At 34.9% G+C, this 18,048-nt stretch overlaps 8 non-coding genes across 8 annotated transcripts; 4 read left to right on the forward strand and 4 right to left on the reverse strand.

Moving 5' to 3' along the window:
* The first annotated feature begins 1,263 nt into the window (after nt 1-1,263).
* On the forward strand, nt 1,264-1,334 carry TRNAC-GCA (transfer RNA cysteine (anticodon GCA)). The gene has a single exon. It is a non-coding gene; the product is annotated as a tRNA-Cys (tRNA).
* Nucleotides 1,335-3,933: 2,599 nt separating this feature from the next.
* Nucleotides 3,934-4,007, reverse strand: TRNAD-GUC (transfer RNA aspartic acid (anticodon GUC)). The gene has a single exon. It is a non-coding gene; the product is annotated as a tRNA-Asp (tRNA).
* Nucleotides 4,008-4,365: 358 nt separating this feature from the next.
* TRNAY-GUA (transfer RNA tyrosine (anticodon GUA)) lies at nt 4,366-4,447 on the reverse strand. Its single transcript has one exon. It is a non-coding gene; the product is annotated as a tRNA-Tyr (tRNA).
* Nucleotides 4,448-4,954: 507 nt separating this feature from the next.
* Nucleotides 4,955-5,026, reverse strand: TRNAT-GGU (transfer RNA threonine (anticodon GGU)). The gene has a single exon. It is a non-coding gene; the product is annotated as a tRNA-Thr (tRNA).
* A 1,958-nt stretch (nt 5,027-6,984) lies between these two features.
* Nucleotides 6,985-7,058, forward strand: TRNAM-CAU (transfer RNA methionine (anticodon CAU)). Its single transcript has one exon. It is a non-coding gene; the product is annotated as a tRNA-Met (tRNA).
* A 452-nt stretch (nt 7,059-7,510) lies between these two features.
* On the reverse strand, nt 7,511-7,581 carry TRNAG-GCC (transfer RNA glycine (anticodon GCC)). Its single transcript has one exon. It is a non-coding gene; the product is annotated as a tRNA-Gly (tRNA).
* Nucleotides 7,582-8,405: 824 nt separating this feature from the next.
* TRNAS-UGA (transfer RNA serine (anticodon UGA)) lies at nt 8,406-8,493 on the forward strand. The gene has a single exon. It is a non-coding gene; the product is annotated as a tRNA-Ser (tRNA).
* Nucleotides 8,494-12,122: 3,629 nt separating this feature from the next.
* Nucleotides 12,123-12,210, forward strand: TRNAS-GCU (transfer RNA serine (anticodon GCU)). Its single transcript has one exon. It is a non-coding gene; the product is annotated as a tRNA-Ser (tRNA).
* Nucleotides 12,211-18,048: the final 5,838 nt, after the last annotated feature.

Consider the following 18,048-nt stretch of genomic DNA (forward strand, 5'->3'; position numbering starts at 1 on the left):
CAAGTTCTTCTGCCAAGGCTTGATTAATGAACCTACAAAATCCCTCGAATTGGATCTGACTAAATCCGGGTATTGTGGACATTCCCTCGTTTCCATTCCGGAGCATCTTAATCTTAAGTTTCCTGTTTATCAAAGAAAAATTCCATTATCAGCTCACTCTTCATCAATCCCTATGGATCGATCTAGCAATCATGGAATCTATATTCTGTTTACTGAATCACATGAAATTCTAGGGAACTCCACATACGTATTTCATATATGTATTTCATACATATGAATAGAGACCATTTGGACGAAAGTTCGAGTTTGCCAGGGGTACAAATGAAATGAAAATGAATTGATAAAACATTCCTACAAAAAAAATTCTGCCACTTATACTTTATGTTATGATATTCTAATCAGATTGGATGGCAAAGATTTCTCATTTTATCTCCTTTCTATGAATGTAATAAAGCCGTAATATAATATACTAGAAAGTTTGACTTTACTTCGATTTAGAATAGCGTGCTTACTTTAATTTCTCAAAATAATTTGAGGGTTCTTTTTTATTTCGGATCGGAGTAGTATAATTGCTAGAAAATTCAGTATTTCATTGTGGAATTCTAAAATAAAGTAAGTCCCTTTTTTAAGTACATGCCAATCTAGTTATCCACCTCTCCCCATATCCATGCTTTTCTTTTATCGTAATTTCACTTGGGTACGCCAAGATAGTCAGGTTATACTCTATATCAGAGCAAATTTCCTTTTTTTATTCAAGATATTTAATTTAATACTTTGAAAAATTAAAGCATGATTCCCCATAGAGATATGTACATAAAGGGGATCTTTGGATAATAATGCTGTTCGGACCTAAAGTTTACCTATACACGGATTAAGCATAAAGCCATAATATTTTATTATGCCATTGAAGGGGGGGGAGATAATACCGATTTAAGAGTAGTTCACTACTGCAATAAAAAAAAGAGAATTCTAGTTAACGGTTCCAATTTATTCTGAATTTTGCAGCCTGTGAATAGAAATCCACTTTTTCTTCTTTTTCATCTCAATAGAAAGAAATGGGAAGTTTTATTGTGTTAACAATGTATGTTTTAAGATAGAATCTATCGAGGAGAATAATAGAAACTGGATCAAAAAAAGCAGGAATAGATTTTTTGAAAAAGATTGGAAAAAAGTAAGTAGAATTATATTCAAAATAAAAGGGGCTTTTCGTAAGAAAACGTGGATGAATACTTGCTGTTTTCTAGATTTTTGATCGGATTTTTTGGCGGCATGGCCAAGCGGTAAGGCAGGGGACTGCAAATCCTTTATCCCCAGTTCAAATCTGGGTGCCGCCTGATCAATAAAATACTTAGGTTTTTTTTATAGTGCTGATCGAATTCGATAAATTTTTACTTCGCATAAGTTCGGGCAAGAGAGTAACTGGGCCTGCCGATACTGGGTTTAGAGAAACCATACCATAGTTCTATCCTCAAACTAGGGTTAGGGTTTGTTTTGACGGTAGTGGCCAAAATGGTTATCAATAGGGGTGAGGTAGTGTTTCCTTATTCTTTTATTATATGAATTTGAATTGGTTCTTAATTGAGATTCGATTTGATAATTTTAAAATACGAGGATAAGATGTCAGAAATCTTGGTATCCAAAGAAAGGTCCCTAAGGGGCATTCTTTTTTTTTTTCAATCTAAGATTCAAGAAGGGACTCCACGAAAGAATATCAAGACTTACTAATTATTATACATTTTTTTATCGTACATCTTATGTTACCTACATACACTAAAGTAAGGACTACTTAATTCTAACGAGAATCAGATTAAATAGGTCGATCAAAAATCAATTTAGGAGTTGTATTATGGATAAAATCTCTTCATTCTTTCATAGAATGATACAAAGCAAGGCTGCAGGGTTTAGGTCAAAAATAAACATTAGGTAAGGTAGGTATCCAATAAATATTTATCTATCGATAATTTTATGGTATATTCGGGCGTCCTTTGCTTAAAAAAAAAAAAAAGAGTAACAAAAGGAATAAAAAATCTTCCTATTCCCGCTTCTTCTATTCAGGACATCATTCCCGTACTCTTTCTTTTTTAAGGAAAAAAGGGCTATAGTATCTCGTATTTTTAATGCTCTCTAATTCTACCAGAATTCCTATAAGAATTTGTTAGGAGTAAATTCCTTGAACTGATTGATCCATGGCCTTAGGGCGGAATCCCTTTTTGACTCTGTACCCTTGATTCCACTATGATTATTGATCAATAGTAGAATAATCCCTTCATAGAAATAGGAGACATAATTTAGATGGATATAGTAAGTCTCGCTTGGGCTGCTTTAATGGTAGTCTTTACATTTTCTCTTTCACTAGTAGTATGGGGAAGGAGTGGACTCTAGGGATACTACTAATTGATTAAGTAATCAAATTGTTGTATCAATTCTTTTCTTTAATGGATCATTTTGCATTAATCATTTTGTCAAACGTTATTCTTTAATCTTTTTCTTTAGTTTTGTTTCACTCCTGTAAGAAACTCTTGTATTGTAAGTTGTAATGTAAGAAAGAGCCATTATACCAATTCAGAATTTCTACTAGAAATGACGAATGGTTAAAAAAAGTTCTATACATAAGAAAATTAGACTTTCTTCCACGGAACTATTCACGGCATATCACACATTTTCCATTTCCTTTTACTTTTTACTATAGTCTATTCTTCATATTATTTTTCTTTCCTTCCATGGATTCTTTGGTCAAGAATTGTCTTAGATTTTTTTATTTTGACCTGATTGAAATTAAGTGGATGCAATGAAAAAAGAAATTGAATTAGACTACTTAACTATTTCAATCTACTAATCTATTCTATGTAGATTCAAAGATAATATAATAGAAAGAATCTAAAGTGTCGTAGAAAAAACTATATGTAGTTCTTTCTACCACACTTTAAGATTCCAACCAGATCCTTTCATTTAAGACTTGGATTTTTTTTATTTAATCCCTTTTTAATTTCTTCAATGATTAATTGGAATTCCAATTAATTATTTTGGCTGACTGTTTTTACATAAATAATAAGTAAAAAAGAAGTAGGAACTAGAATGAACAGTGCAGTAGCAATAAATGCGAGAATATTGACTTCCATAACCTCTTTATTTTTTATTTTCACAATAACTCGGGATGTAATCCCATGGAGAGGAAAAAGGGGTATCTTGTAAATTCAAGGGTAGGGCTTGCATTCTGATAATACTGAATCAATTCAATATTATGAATATCGGATCTATCAAATCAATTCATGGATGAGAGTTATATTTCACGGATGAGAGTTATATAGTATAACATAGGAAGATCCTCTATCCACACTAAGACCAAAATGGGTTTTTTGATTGGATTAGGAATTCCCTCTTTTTTAATCCTTTTCTACTTTTTCTTTTCTATATCTCTAACCCACGAGCTTTCTTAATCTTATACTTTCTTAATCTTATACAATTTCCCTTCCTTTTTCTTATAGTTATACATACAATTATGTATGTATTATATGACCAACTTTCACTTTCTATGGGTCACATAGACATCCAAATAAGCAGTAGAAGTGAGATGGGGAAAAGAGGTCTGAAATAAAAAGGGAATACGATTTATGTATGGATTCCGGTAAAATACCGGTACTCTATTCCATAAGAGTGGAATAGGAAATTAAGATGAGGATGGTATCATCATAAAGAAAGATAGAGTAATATAATATCCTAAATTCTACTAATCCACATATCGTATGTGTGTCTTTCTTTATCGATTGGGAGTAGTGAAAAAAAAATTCCTATATGCCCTCCCTCCCTCTTTAATGAGAGATGCAAAATAAAAAAGTGAAGTAAGGGTGCCCTGTGGGTATTTGATCTTGCTCCCTGCCCCTTTTTTTCATGGAAAAAGGAAATATCAATTTCTCCATTCATTGAACCCTAGTTCGGGACTGACGGGGCTCGAACCCGCAGCTTCCGCCTTGACAGGGCGGTGCTCTGACCAATTGAACTACAATCCCCGCGGGGTGTATGGCATACCCATTCTTAAATAGAACCATAAGAAGATTCGATTCGTCTTTCGTACTCTAAGAAATAGACGAATCATATACTACATACCCACATATTATATTATACGTGGGTATAGTGAGAGTGACATAACTAGTATGTCGTGATTTTTTATCACTAAAAATGGATAATAATCCAGCCTTCAATAAGAAAAACTCTTTTGTTTGTAAGAAAGGAATGAGAGAGATATGGATTAGAAAAAAAAATTTCCCTTTTTTCTTTATCTTTTATTTCTATAGATCAGACATTTTATTTTATGGAAGAAAAACAAAAGGATTTAGTTCATACTCACGAAGCCCTAGATTTTTGGTTTGGGCCGAGCTGGATTTGAACCAGCGTAGACATTGTCAACGAATTTACAGTCCGTCCCCATTAACCACTCGGGCATCGACCCAGGAAGAATTTATTCTAGGGTTTTTGCTAATCTATGATTAACCTCCTTTCATAATACTCCCTACCCCCAGGGGAAGTCGAATCCCCGCTGCCTCCTTGAAAGAGAGATGTCCTGAACCACTAGACGATAGGGGCATCACTAGACGATAGGGCCATATACAACCGCTCGTGATTATACTATAATCATAGTATGAGCAGTTTTTTGGAATTGTCAATATACTCGAAAAGTATAAATAGATCCAAAGCAAAGAGTTTTTCCAACTTTTCTGTTATGTTTTCATCTAGGATTTTTTTTAGTTGATCGTTATAGATTAATTCTCCGTGCTTCATTTAGTGTTCATACCAAAAATGCATCCATCCCGCACTAAGTCATAAAATTCTCTAAAAATATAGAGAAAGTTTCAAAAACAAAGAAAAAAAGTGAATCAATTTAGTAGAAAAGTACTCTATCAGATTCGAACCAACGACTTACGTCTTAGCACGAGATTACTCTACCACTAATTTAAAAAGCCCTTTATCGGATTTGAACCGATGACTTATGCCTTACCATGGCATTACTCTACCACTGAGTTAAAAGGGCTTTTTATTTAATTCAAAAATTAGCCACTTGGATTTCCCATTATGGGTCTACTGCATAATGTACATATTATATATATAATATATAGAGATAGAGAGAGAGACATTATGTAGAGATTGTATATGTATATATCGATATCTTGAGAGCTCAAAATAAAATTAATAAAAAAAAACATACCCTACATAACATATCCAACTCTTCTTGGTTCAGGGTTTTCCGTTTCCGAAGACTAGTAAAATAGGCGGATTCTGGAACCCCAAGGATTCAACGGTATATGGATATGGAAAATATAAGATTTCCGATCCTAGCGGGAAAAGGCGGGGAACAGATACCCAATAGGATATAGGATCCTTGGGAGGAACTTTTGGTAATGGCCTTGATCCTCTATGCTATTTTTTATGTGTTCTTAGTTCTATTGAACTTTTTGCATTCTTTTAAACAAGAATCTAATAAACTAGAATTGAGTCAGTGGAAAAAAGGAGAGAGAGGAAAGTGTTAAATGGAGAGAGTCGACTAATCAGAGACTTTTAGGATCTTCTTTACATCAGGTAAATCTGTCGGCCCTGTCCGTTTTTTTCTTTAAGTTACGACTCTTTGCTGCTTACTTCTATCAAGCCATAGGGAAAGTCTATGATGAATTTGGAAAACTCATCTCACTCTTACTCTATGGCTCGGACTTAATGGGGGAAGAAAACATCTTCCATAATTTCTTTTTTGTTCAATTCTGGACAAAAAAGAAAAGGAAAAAAGGAATTTATAGGGACAGTGTTACCCCCTATATCCCCTAGTTTATATTGTAGGAATAATAAAACAATTTAGCAGTCTGACACACTTACGTCCTTGCAAAGTAAATAATTATTATTGTAGTCGTAACCGTAGAATAGGATCCTAATCAAAATAAATACATTTGGTTCAGGCGCTATTAGCATGGTAAGAAAAGATTTTTTTTACAGACCAGAGGGGCTATCTAAATCCTAAAGTAAAGGCGAGCGATCGAAGTAGAAGTACCAACGGCTCAGTGTCATGAACCTTCTCCATCTGATTCAATAAGGGGGAATTAGCCTTCTTGTCAAATGGCTATCCTTGACAAAGGGTACCATTTATACCATAATCTACAATGTAGCGGGTATAGTTTAGTGGTAAAAGTGTGATTCGTTCTATTAATAACTGAATTTGAAATGATATACTTAAGGCATCCTTAAGTTTTTTATTTTTATATTCCGATGAAAACTTTAGTTCTTATAAAGGATTAAATCCTTTTCCTCTCAATAGCATATTGAGGAAGAATATACATTCTGGCGATTTGTATCCAAAGACTAATTTAAATTGCATCCAAAATAAAAATAGGATTATGAGTACAGAGTCGCGAAGCATAATTTTGCATTGGATTAAGTATTCCAATTTTGAAAATATGAGTAAAGGATCTATGGATGAAGATACAAAAAAGTTGATTTCCAATCGTAACTAAATCTTCTTAAAATAAGGAATAAGGAAGCCAAATAGCTAAAAAACGATAGTTTTGGTTTACTAGAACCATCCGCATATTGTTTCAGCTCGGTGGAAACCCAATTCTTTTCCTCAGGATCTCTTGAATGAAATTAGGGAACGAAGTAAGTAGATTAGATGAATTTAGATAGAATTTCTATCTCCTACTCTATAAGGATCATCTAGAAAGCGGAGAGCTTTGGTTCCATTCAAATAGAAAAGCTGACATAGATGTTAAGTGGTGAGAATATCCATAAAGGAGCCGAATGAAATCAAAATTTCATGTTCGGTTTTGAATTAGAGACGTTAAAAATAATCAACCAACGTCGACTATAACCCCTAGCCTTCCAAGCTAACGATGCGGGTTCGATTCCCGCTACCCGCTCCATTCTGTATAAAAGGAGTATTCTATTTGTCTAGACATGTTAGAGGCTTGTATTCAAGCCTTTTTTGTCCACCAGTTTCTGGTACTCCAGAGCGGAGTAGAGCAGTTTGGTAGCTCACGAGGCTCATAACCTTGAGGTCACGGGTTCGATTCCCGTCTCCGCACTTAGCAGTCTGTATAAAAGGACTATTCTATTTCTCTAGATATGTATGGTAGAGGGGCGTATCCAACCCTTTTTTATTCATTAGTTCCCGGCCCTAGAGGGCAAAATTGAGCAGTTTGCGAAGTCACTTGCCTTCAAAAAAAGAAGGCGCAAGGCCTCTCCCTACCCTGCAGAAAATAAAAATGAAACGAAAGGGACAGTCTACCTCTCCCTTCCCTTTAAAAAAAGTTTGCCCGTTGTTTGTCTCAGTTAATACCCAATTTTTGGAGCTCTGTTGGCGAGTTCTATTTCTGCCTCTGGAGCGCCCTCTTTTTTTGAGTGGGATGCAAAGGAAGGGTAAGATAGTAAGGGATACGGCACTAGACTAACACCTAATTAATACTTAATTTAATATAAGTAGTTAAACAGTTAACTAGACTAAACTTTTTATCATAGTACTTTGATAAATTAAGCGGGCGAGCGGCGGGAATCGAACCCGTATCTTCTCCTTGGCAAGGAGATATTTTACCATTGAACTACGCTCGCTACGGTATATATTTTATAGCGTATATCCGCCTGGGTCGACCTTCTATGTCTGGGTCGACCGTTTCATTTCATTTTCTATTATATTAGAGTTTTCCTTTTTTTATTATCTGTCAATGAATATTCTAATGGGAATGGAATTTCATAATACTGAAAGAGAAGAGCTAGCAATTCGGAACGCAAATTGCGTTTTAATACGTCTCACTATTCTAATTTTTTAGAAGAAATGGCCTTTATTATTTCTTTTTTATGGGGTTAATAAATATTAACCAAATTTCATTTAAGAAATGAGAGAATTCAGAATAGCTACGAGAAAGACTAGTCCAATCCATAATGATGTACCGGAAAATACAACATTTTTATTATTTGACCAACCATCAGGAGAAGCAAATACAAGGGGTACACTAATTACTAAGACTGAGGAAGTCGCAATTAATGCAAAAACAGCTAATTGGAAAGCAATAGTCATATTTCTAATCCTCCAAGCTACCATCAAATAAAGTTGACTACATATTTGATCCCTCACTTAAACCAAAATTGTAAAAAAATACAAGAAGTAGGAGGGGTTTAATCATGAATCCATTGATTCTTCTCTTTAATTCAAATTTATTACTTAAACCGCTTTTTTATTTGGATATGGGGGTGAGAAGAGATTATTTACTCTTTATTTCACAAGCGGGTATAGCGGATCCTGTATCCGTGTATACAGTATACAGAGATATATCGAAAAGGAACTTGTATCTGATATCTTTCTAGAGGCTAATAAATCTTTTTATTTTTTATATGGCTATGTTCTATTTGTAGGAGTAAAATAAGGATTAGGCTGTGGAGAGATGGCTGAGTGGTTGATAGCTCCGGTCTTGAAAACCGGTATAGTTCTAGGAACTATCGAGGGTTCGAATCCCTCTCTCTCCTTTTGCTTATTGAATACGTTTGTTTCTTTCATTTTTATTTATTTTTTTTTTCTGTCCCTTATCTTTCTTTCATAAAAAGGAATGAATGGCTCGGCTAGATGGAATAACCGAGCCAGAACAGAAAAAAAGTAGAACAGGTATAAATAAGAAAATCTTAGTTAAGAGGGTTCATGTAAAGAACAGGTTCCAAATCACGATCGATTCCCTTTTCAAAACCTGCTGCAGCAGCTCGGGCTCTTCCTGCATGCCATAAATGGCCCACAAAAAAGAAGAATCCTAGAACAAAATGAGAAGTTGATAACCAACTTCTAGGAGAGACATAATTAACTGCATTGATCTCGGTAGCTACGCCACCCACGGAATTTAAAGAGCCTAAAGGAGCGTGGGTCATATATTCTGCTGAGCGTCGTTCTTGCCAAGGTTGTATGTCTCTTTTTTCAACCTACTCAAGTCCAAACCGTTGGGGCCCCTTAGAGGTTCTAACCATGGAGCACGAAGGTCCCAAAAACGCATAGTTTCCCCTCCAAAGATAACCTCCCCAGTTGGGGAACGCATTAGATATTTACCTAAACCTGTGGGTCCTTGAGCGGATCCCACATTAGCTCCAAGACGCTGGTCTCTAACTAGAAAAGTAAATGCTTGAGCTTGAGAAGCTTCTGGCCCGGTGGGTCCATAAAACTCACTCGGATAAGCTGTATTATTGAACCATACAAAACAACAAGCGATAAAACCAAAGACAGATAAAGCAGCTAAACTATAAGACAAGTAAGCTTCTCCAGACCATACAAATGCACGGCGAGCCCATGCGAAGGGTTTGGTTAAAATATGCCAAATTCCGCCAAATACACAAATAAAACCCAACCATACATGCCCACCAATTATATCTTCTAAATCATCTACACTAACAATCCACCCTTCTCCACCAAAAGGAGATTTTAGTAAATAACCAAATATAACACTGGGACTAAGGGTCAAATTGGTAATTTTTCTTACATCTCCCCCCCCAGGGGCCCAGGTATCATATACACCGCCAAAATAAAGAGCCTTGAGTACTAGAAGAAAAGCACCTAGACCTAACAAAATTAAGTGAATACCCAAAATTGTAGTCATTTTATTTCTATCTTTCCAGACATAACCAAAGAATGGAAAAGATTCCTCAAGAGTCTCGGGTCCCAGAAGCGCGTGATAAATGCCACCGAAGCCTAAGACTGCGGAGGAAATTAGGTGAAGTACGCCAGATACAAAGTACGGAAAAGTATCTAGAACTTCCCCCCCTGGCCCTACTCCCCAACCTAGAGTAGCTAAGTGTGGAAGTAAAATCAACCCTTGTTCATACATGGGCTTTTCTGGTACGAAATGGGCCACTTCAAATAGGTTCATTGCTCCGGCCCAGAATACGATTAATCCGGCATGAGCTACATGAGCTCCAAGCAGTTTACCGGACAAATTGATAAGTCTGGCATTCCCAGCCCACCAAGCAAAGCCGGTGGTTTCTTGGTCACGACCAGCTAAAACGAAAGTTCCATTAAAGAGCGTTTCCACGTGGTAGAACCTCCTCAGGGAATATAAGATTTTCATGAGGCTGATCCTGAGCTGCCATCCACGCACGAATACCCTCGTTTAAAAGAATATTTTTGGTGTAGAAAGTCTCAAATTCAGGATCTTCCGCTGCACGGATTTCCTGGGAAACAAAGTCATAGGCACGTAAGTTCAGAGCCAAGCCAACTACGCCAATAGCACTCATCCATAAACCGGTGACGGGTACAAATAGCATAAAGAAATGTAACCAACGTTTATTGGAAAAAGCAACACCAAAGATTTGGGACCAAAAGCGGTTAGCAGTGACCATTGAATAAGTTTCTTCAGCTTGAGTTGGGTTAAAAGCACGGAAGGTATTTGCACCATCACCGTCCTCAAATAGAGTGTTTTCTACGGTCGCTCCATGAATAGCGCATAGCAGAGCCGCACCTAATACTCCGGCAACTCCCATCATATGAAATGGGTTCAACGTCCAATTATGAAATCCTTGGAAGAAAAGGATGAATCGAAATATCGCTGCTACGCCAAAACTCGGCGCAAAGAACCAACCAGATTGCCCCAGTGGATAAATAAGGAATACAGAAACAAAAACAGCAATTGGACCAGAGAATGAGATTGCATTATAAGGCCGCAATTGAACAGACCGAGCAAGTTCAAATTGGCGTAACATGAAACCTATTAGTGCAAAAGCCCCGTGGAGAGCTACAAAAGTCCATAGACCGCCTAATTGACACCAACGAGTAAAATCTCCTTGTGCTTCGGGCCCCCATAGTAGCAACAAAGAGTGTGCTAAACTATTGGCAGGGGTAGAAACTGCTGCGGTTAAGAAATTACAACCTTCCAAATAGGAACTAGCCAATCCATGGGTATACCAAGAAGTTACAAAAGTTGTCCCTGTAAACCAACCCCCTAAAGCGAAATAAGCACAAGGAAAGAGCAATAGGCCAGACCATCCTACAAAAACGAAACGGTCCCTTCGTAACCAGTCATCCATAGTATCAAATAGATCATTTTCTTCTTTAGGAATTCTACCAAGGGCTATAGTCATAGTGATCCTCCTATTCAATTACTTCAACCATTTCCGAGCACCTCATATCACTTTCCAAGGCATATGATAGTTTTATTATCTGTGGACGATTTCTTTCTCGTTCAATGCCCTTTTTCAATGGTCTCGAAGAGAGAAATTTCCCATTTTTATCTATGGAGTCACAGTCACAACCGAGGTCGTGGTAAATCCATGAATTTGATTCGATTTGTTTTTCTTATACTATTTATTTGTTTTTCTTATACTATAGAAATAGAAATAAATTGTTTTTCTTATACTATAGAAAGAAATAAACCTTTGAATTCAGCATTATTCCAAGACTCCTATTTCAAAGTCTATCTTTTAAGGGAAAAATGCAAATAAAAGTAACCCTTCTTTTCCCATTCCCTCTCTATTGCATGGGTGGAAGAACTAAAATAATAGAGGATTCTGAAAAAAAAAAATGGACCTTCGAAATCCAATTTTATGTGTAGCGCAAAGGAGTTGCGATTTCTTCTTATTCCTATAGAACATCTAGTAACAAGAATATGAAATCGTAAATAGCGAAAAATTCTTGTCTTGCGCGGTCTAAGTCTAAGGAAATAAAAAAAATTCGCTTATACAATTTCATCTACATCGAATTTATATATCAGAATAGCGGATAGAGGCATCATTAAAGGAGTCAGGTCTACTTACTTTATGCTTCTTTCCAATTTTATGGTGGATTTGATAAGAACCCTTTTTGCTTTCTTGATAAATAATCGACAAAAAAAGCGTTTTTTTTATATAACCTGCTTGTTTTATTATAATTATAACAAGTCCTATATGGAAATGCCCGCTAAAGAGAAAATCTATTTGATTGTCTCTCGGCCAATATCGATTTTTAGAAAGAAAAAACAAGAATTTTCTTCTTTTTTTATTAACATTAAGAAAAAAGAATATAATTAAAATGGAATTGGCAATATAATTTTTATAGACTTTTGAAAGAAAAAAAAGGGGTTTTTTGCAACCGTTATTTCTTATTTCTTGCCTATATCATATCACGGAAACCTTTCGCTTTGGAACGTGGAGAGATGGCTGAGTGGACTAAAGCGGCGGATTGCTAATCCGTTGTACAATTTTTTTGTACCGAGGGTTCGAATCCCTCTCTTTCCGCTCCCTTGGATCATTTGGGACTTTCGAATTGGAAAGAATTCTGACCCCCGGATTTTCTCATAGATAAATGTACGAAACAAATCCAATAAGAAAAAAAAAAACTGAATTTTTACTCCTCGCGTCCAGGATTCCGTCCTGGGTCATTAGATAAGAATCCAAAGATAAAGAGTGAAACAAAGAATATCACTACTGTATAAACAAAAAGTTTGAGAGTAAGCATTACATAATCTCCAAGATTTTTTTTTAAGGAATAGATTACCAGTTTTTCCTTACCACACGGATCCACTAGGATGGTTTTTTTTTATACCTAAAAATGCAAAAAAGAATTCTTGAAAAAAATTGCAAGAATTCTTTTATAATAAGCACTCTTATCAATAGCAAAAATAGGGTTAGGTGGTTAGGTATTGTGTAGGTACCTTTAGGTACCTGCTCAACCTAGGTGCAGGGGAGTAGAAAGGCTGATCCAAATTTATTGCTGTAGCTACCCATTCAATGTAGAAGAATTTAAATTTTAGAATCGAAGGTTCATAATATAAAAATATAAAACTTCTCGGCTTTTACCCATTTTAAAATTTTTTTGGAATGAACACATCATTCAATTTGGCATACAGAGTACTAAAGATTTCATCGAAAACTTACAGCAGCTTGCCAAACAAAGGCTAATAGAAAAAAGAATAGAGGTATAACAGGCATAATATCCACGATTGGATTGAAAATAGCATAAGCTTCGGGTAATTTGGCAAAGAAAAAACTAGTAGGATAAAGAACAGAATTAAAACAGATACAGGTTAAACTAAGTATATTAGGCATAACAAGCATTTCATTCTTGTAGAGTAAATAATTGGATTTTTCTTGAGTTATTTTTTTAAGGGAAAGAAGGAAAAGGCAGATTCAAAATCTTTTTTCTTCGGACTTTCCCAAACACAAAATACCTCCTTGTATTCGCACTCTCAAATGAGAGTGGAATAAATTCGACTTTCATATAATATCTTAATAGAATTCCATGTAATGATCAATGCATTTTTTTGATTCTATATTATCCGCATGTGTAGAATACTAGCAAGAGAATATCCCTCCTTTTTTATGTAATTGAAATGGTATTGACGAATAACAAATAAACATACTAGTGTTTATTAGTGTCGCATAAAACCCGAAATGGGGCGTGGCCAAGTGGTAAGGCAGCGGGTTTTGGTCCCGTTACTCGGAGGTTCGAATCCTTCCGTCCCAGATTGTTTCTGATGAAACAAACGGTGAAATCATATAGTATTCCGTACGAGACAAAAGTTTATTAAAGAGAATAATGATATCTTATTCTTTCTCAGAAAACATAATAAAGTCTTAAGTCCAGTCAAATTGACTATCTTTATTTTCATGAAAAAATGGGATCTATCAAGCACATTCAGGATATGCCTCTACTATAAAATCACTTAGTCATATTTTTTTCTTCCTTTTGGTATTCGAGTTGAAGAAGTACGAGAATTCTATAACTACCAAAAACTTTCAATCTTTTCATTGGAATAGTTTATTTAGTTATTATAGTTAATTGTTTTTGGTACTGAAAAAATATATTACTACTAGAATTCTAATTCTAGTAATTAAATTAATTAAACTTTTTTGGAGGTTGATAGTTTATTTATTGAGGAAGAGTCAATCCTTCTTTTCTCACTTCAAGATTGATCATCTCGAGCCATCCGTTGAGGGTGGAAATTTAAGAATAAATAAGTTTTAAGCAAACTTGTTTAGTCGTCTTTTTCAAACTATGTTTCATTCATATGATAGAATTTTAATATGGGTTTAAATAAATTGGATCTTGGCGGAGGCTTCCCGGATAAATACTTACTTTCTTTTATCCATATTGCTCCATAGATAGCAAGTTTTAATTAGTATAAAAAAACTAAACCAATGACTATTCATGATTCCATCCATATTGGATCAATTCTCTATACCACTTTGCAATGAAAAGAGGAATGTTTGTTATGGTAAAACTTCGTTTAAAACGATGTGGTAGAAAGCAACGTGCGACTTGAAGGACATGATCGATTGTGGATTTTGCTATCCATCATTTTCCATAGTAATGAAAATGCTCTTGGCTCGACATAGCCTGTTCTATTCGTTCCGAACCAAATTTGCGCTGGGTTTAAGTAACATAGTACACGATGGAGCTCGAGAGGACAGAATTTTTTTTATCAAGGGAAAGAATCTAGGGTTAGTGAAAACTAATAAATTAGGCCAACTTTGTCAGTCTATCCTTAATATAGAAATAAATCGAAAGGTTAAAATAAGAAGAAAGTCCAATAAAAGTATATCAGAATCAATCCCTCTTATTAGATTTCTATAGAAGAGATAAATGCTTTATCGAAGGAAATAAGAAAAAAGGGTATGTTGCTACTCTTTTGAAAGAAAAAAATAGGAATTCCCGAAGTAATGTCTAAACCCAAGGATTTCACAAATCAAAGATAAAGGATTCCAGAACAAGTAAACACAATTTTCAATTGTCTCAACAACAGAGTTGGATTAGAATAAGGAATAAAAGTCAATTCGTTCGAAATGAGACAAAGAAAAGAGTTTAAAGACGACTCAAAAATTTTGGAAGGATTTTGCCTTCGAAGTTTGTCAGGCAAAATTAGCCCACTTGAGTCATGAGTATAAATGAAATTTGTTTTTTCTGTAAGGAAATTAATGCACGTCATAGTCTAATTTCTATTATTATCGACAGAAATTCGAATCATTTTCTCGAGCCGTATGAGGAGAAAACCTCATATACGTTTCTAGGGGGGGGCGTTGTTTATCTACATCTATCCCAATAAGCTGTCTATCGAATCGTTGCAATTGATGTTCGATCTCGAAGAGAAGGAAGAGATCTTCAAAAAGTAGGTTTTTATGATCCGATAAAGAATCAAACTTGTTTAAATGTTCCAGCTATTCTCTATTTCCTTGAAAAGGGTGCTCAACCAACAAGAACTGTTTATGATATTTTAAGGAAGGCAGAATTCTTTAAAGAAAAAGAAAGAACTTTGAGTTAATTGAAGAACTAAATGAATCAAAAAATAGGATAGGAGAAGATTATTAGTATTCCTAGTTGTCTAATTATTTAGACACAATTTACCTCTTTTTTAATCCTATTTGGATTTATATTATATCGTGCCAATCCAACATAAGCCCCTATTTTATTTACTTTTTCTATCTAATTTGTTTTCTTACCATTGTATTTCCATTGACAAAGGTCTATTGAACAAATAGAATTTGTAGATAGATGGGTCTCTTTATCCTCACTCCATATTCAATTTTTCCGCCTACACTTCGCTCAAATGATAAGGGTGTTCCTCTTGCATGTATTCTCATACAATATAATATATATTTTTTATAATATATATTTTTTGTTAATAAAAATCGCTAAAAATAAGGAGAATTTGGCCATCGTGATTAGGGTCGCTCTTTTTTTAACTTTACTTTAGTGGAATTTCACCGGACCTGTTCGTTTTGGCATTTGAGTGTTTTTCATGGTCGATAAAAAAAATCTTTTGATGTCTTGCTAGTTCAATGTTTTGACAGAAGCGCGCGGTGTAATTCCATTGATTTTTGGATTTCGATCGTATCTAAGATCCTTTTTTTATCTGGGTTGCTAACTCAATGGTAGAGTACTCGGCTTTTAAGTGCGACTATGATCTTTTACACATTTGGATGAAACAACAAATTCGTCCAGACTCTTGGTAGAGTCTAGAAGACCACGACTGATCCTCAAAGGTAATGAATGGAAAAAATAGCATGTCGTAATAAAATCAATCTTTTTTGAATGGAATCCAAAATTACGATTTTCTGGGTCTAATGAATAAATGGATAGAGCCTGGCTCCAATTCTGGTAAAATAAAAAGCAACGAGCTGAACTTCCTAATTGGAATGATTCCCCGCTCTAATTAGACGTTAAAAATAGATTAGTGCCGGATGCGGGGAAAGGTTGGGTTTTCCTATGAGTGGACCCTTTATTTTTTCTTTTTTTTTTTAGAAATCCTAATTATTCTTGATTATGGATTGAATAAGGGATGTTATGGATTGAATGTGTAAAAGAAGCAGTATATTGATAAAGAGGCTGTATTCCAAAGTCAAAAGAGCGATTGGCCTGCAAAAATAAAAAACTTGTTCTGTTCTTTTTTTTTAATTAGAACAAACATAAACTAATTGGGTAGAAAAGGAGCAGAAAAAGATCTGTGGATTAGACTCCCTTTCTTTCCAGGGTTTGTATTAAAAATGCAACACCCTGTTCTGACCATATTGCACTATGTATCATCATTCGATAAACCGAGAAATGCTTCTTCTCTCTGATTCAAGTAGAAATACAAATGGAAAAATTCGAAGGGTATTCAGAAAAACATAAATCTCGTCAACAATACTTTGTCTACCCACTTCTCTTTCAGGAATATATTTATGCATTTGCCCACCATTATGGATTAAATGGTTCTGAACCTGTGGAAATAGTTGTTAGTTGTAATAACAAGAAATTTAGTTCACTACTTGTGAAACGTTTAATTATTCGAATGTATCAGCAGAATTTTTTGGATAACTCGGTTAATCATCCTAACCAAGATCGATTATTGGATTACAAAAATTATTTTTATTCTGAGTTTTATTCTCAGATTCTATCTGAAGGGTTTGCGATCGTTGTGGAAATCCCATTCTCGCTACGGGAATTTTTTTGTCTGAAAGAAAAAGAAATACCAAAGTTTCAGAATTTACGCTCTATTCATTCAATATTTCCCTTTTTAGAAGACAAATTTTTGCATTTGGATTATCTATCACATATAGAAATACCCTATCCTATCCATTTGGAAATCCTGGTTCAACTCCTTCAATACCGTATCCAAGATGTTCCATCTTTGCATTTATTGCGATTCTTTCTCAACTATTATTCGAATTGGAATAGTTTTATTACTTCAATGAAATCCATTTTTTTTTTTCAAAAAGAAAATAAAAGACTATTTCAATTCCTATATAACTCTTATGTATCAGAATATGAATTTTTTTTGTTGTTTCTTCGTAAACAATCTTCTTGCTTACCATTAGCATCTTCTGGAACTTTTCTGGAACGAATCCACTTTTCTAGGAAGATGGAACATTTTGGGATAATGTACCCTGGTTTTTCTCGGAAAACCCTATGGTTCTTTATGGATCCTCTTATGCATTATGTTCGATATCAAGGAAAGGCAATTCTTGCATCAAAAGGCACTTTTTTTTTGAAGAAGAAATGGAAATGCTACCTTATCAATTTCTGGCAATATTATTTCTGTTTTTGGACTCAGCCGCGAAGAATCCATATAAACCAATTAGCAAACTCTTGCTTCGATTTTATGGGGTACCTTTCAAGTGTACAAAAAAGTTCTTTGTTAGTAAGGAATCAAATGCTGGAGAATTCATTTCTAATAGATACTCGAATGAAAAAATTCGATACCATAGTCCCCGCTACTCTCCTCATAGGATACTTATCAAAAGCTCAATTTTGTACTGGATCGGGGCATCCTATTAGTAAACCCATTTGGACAGATTTATCAGATTGGGATATTCTTGATCGATTTGGTCGGATATGTAGAAATCTTTTTCATTATCATAGTGGATCTTCGAAAAAACGGACTTTGTATCGACTAAAGTATATACTTCGACTTTCATGTGCTAGAACTTTAGCTCGTAAACATAAAAGCACGGTACGAACTTTTATGCAACGATTGGGTTCGGCATTTTTAGAAGAATTTTTTATGGAAGAAGAGCAAGTTTTTTCTTTGATGTTCACCAAAACAACTCTTTTTTCTTTCTGTGGATCACACACTGAGCGTATTTGGTATTTGGATA

Source organism: Triticum urartu, unplaced genomic scaffold, assembly GCF_056163025.1.
Source record: "Triticum urartu cultivar PI428250 unplaced genomic scaffold, HENAU_Tu73 scaffold1809, whole genome shotgun sequence".
Lineage (NCBI taxonomy): Eukaryota > Viridiplantae > Streptophyta > Magnoliopsida > Poales > Poaceae > Triticum > Triticum urartu.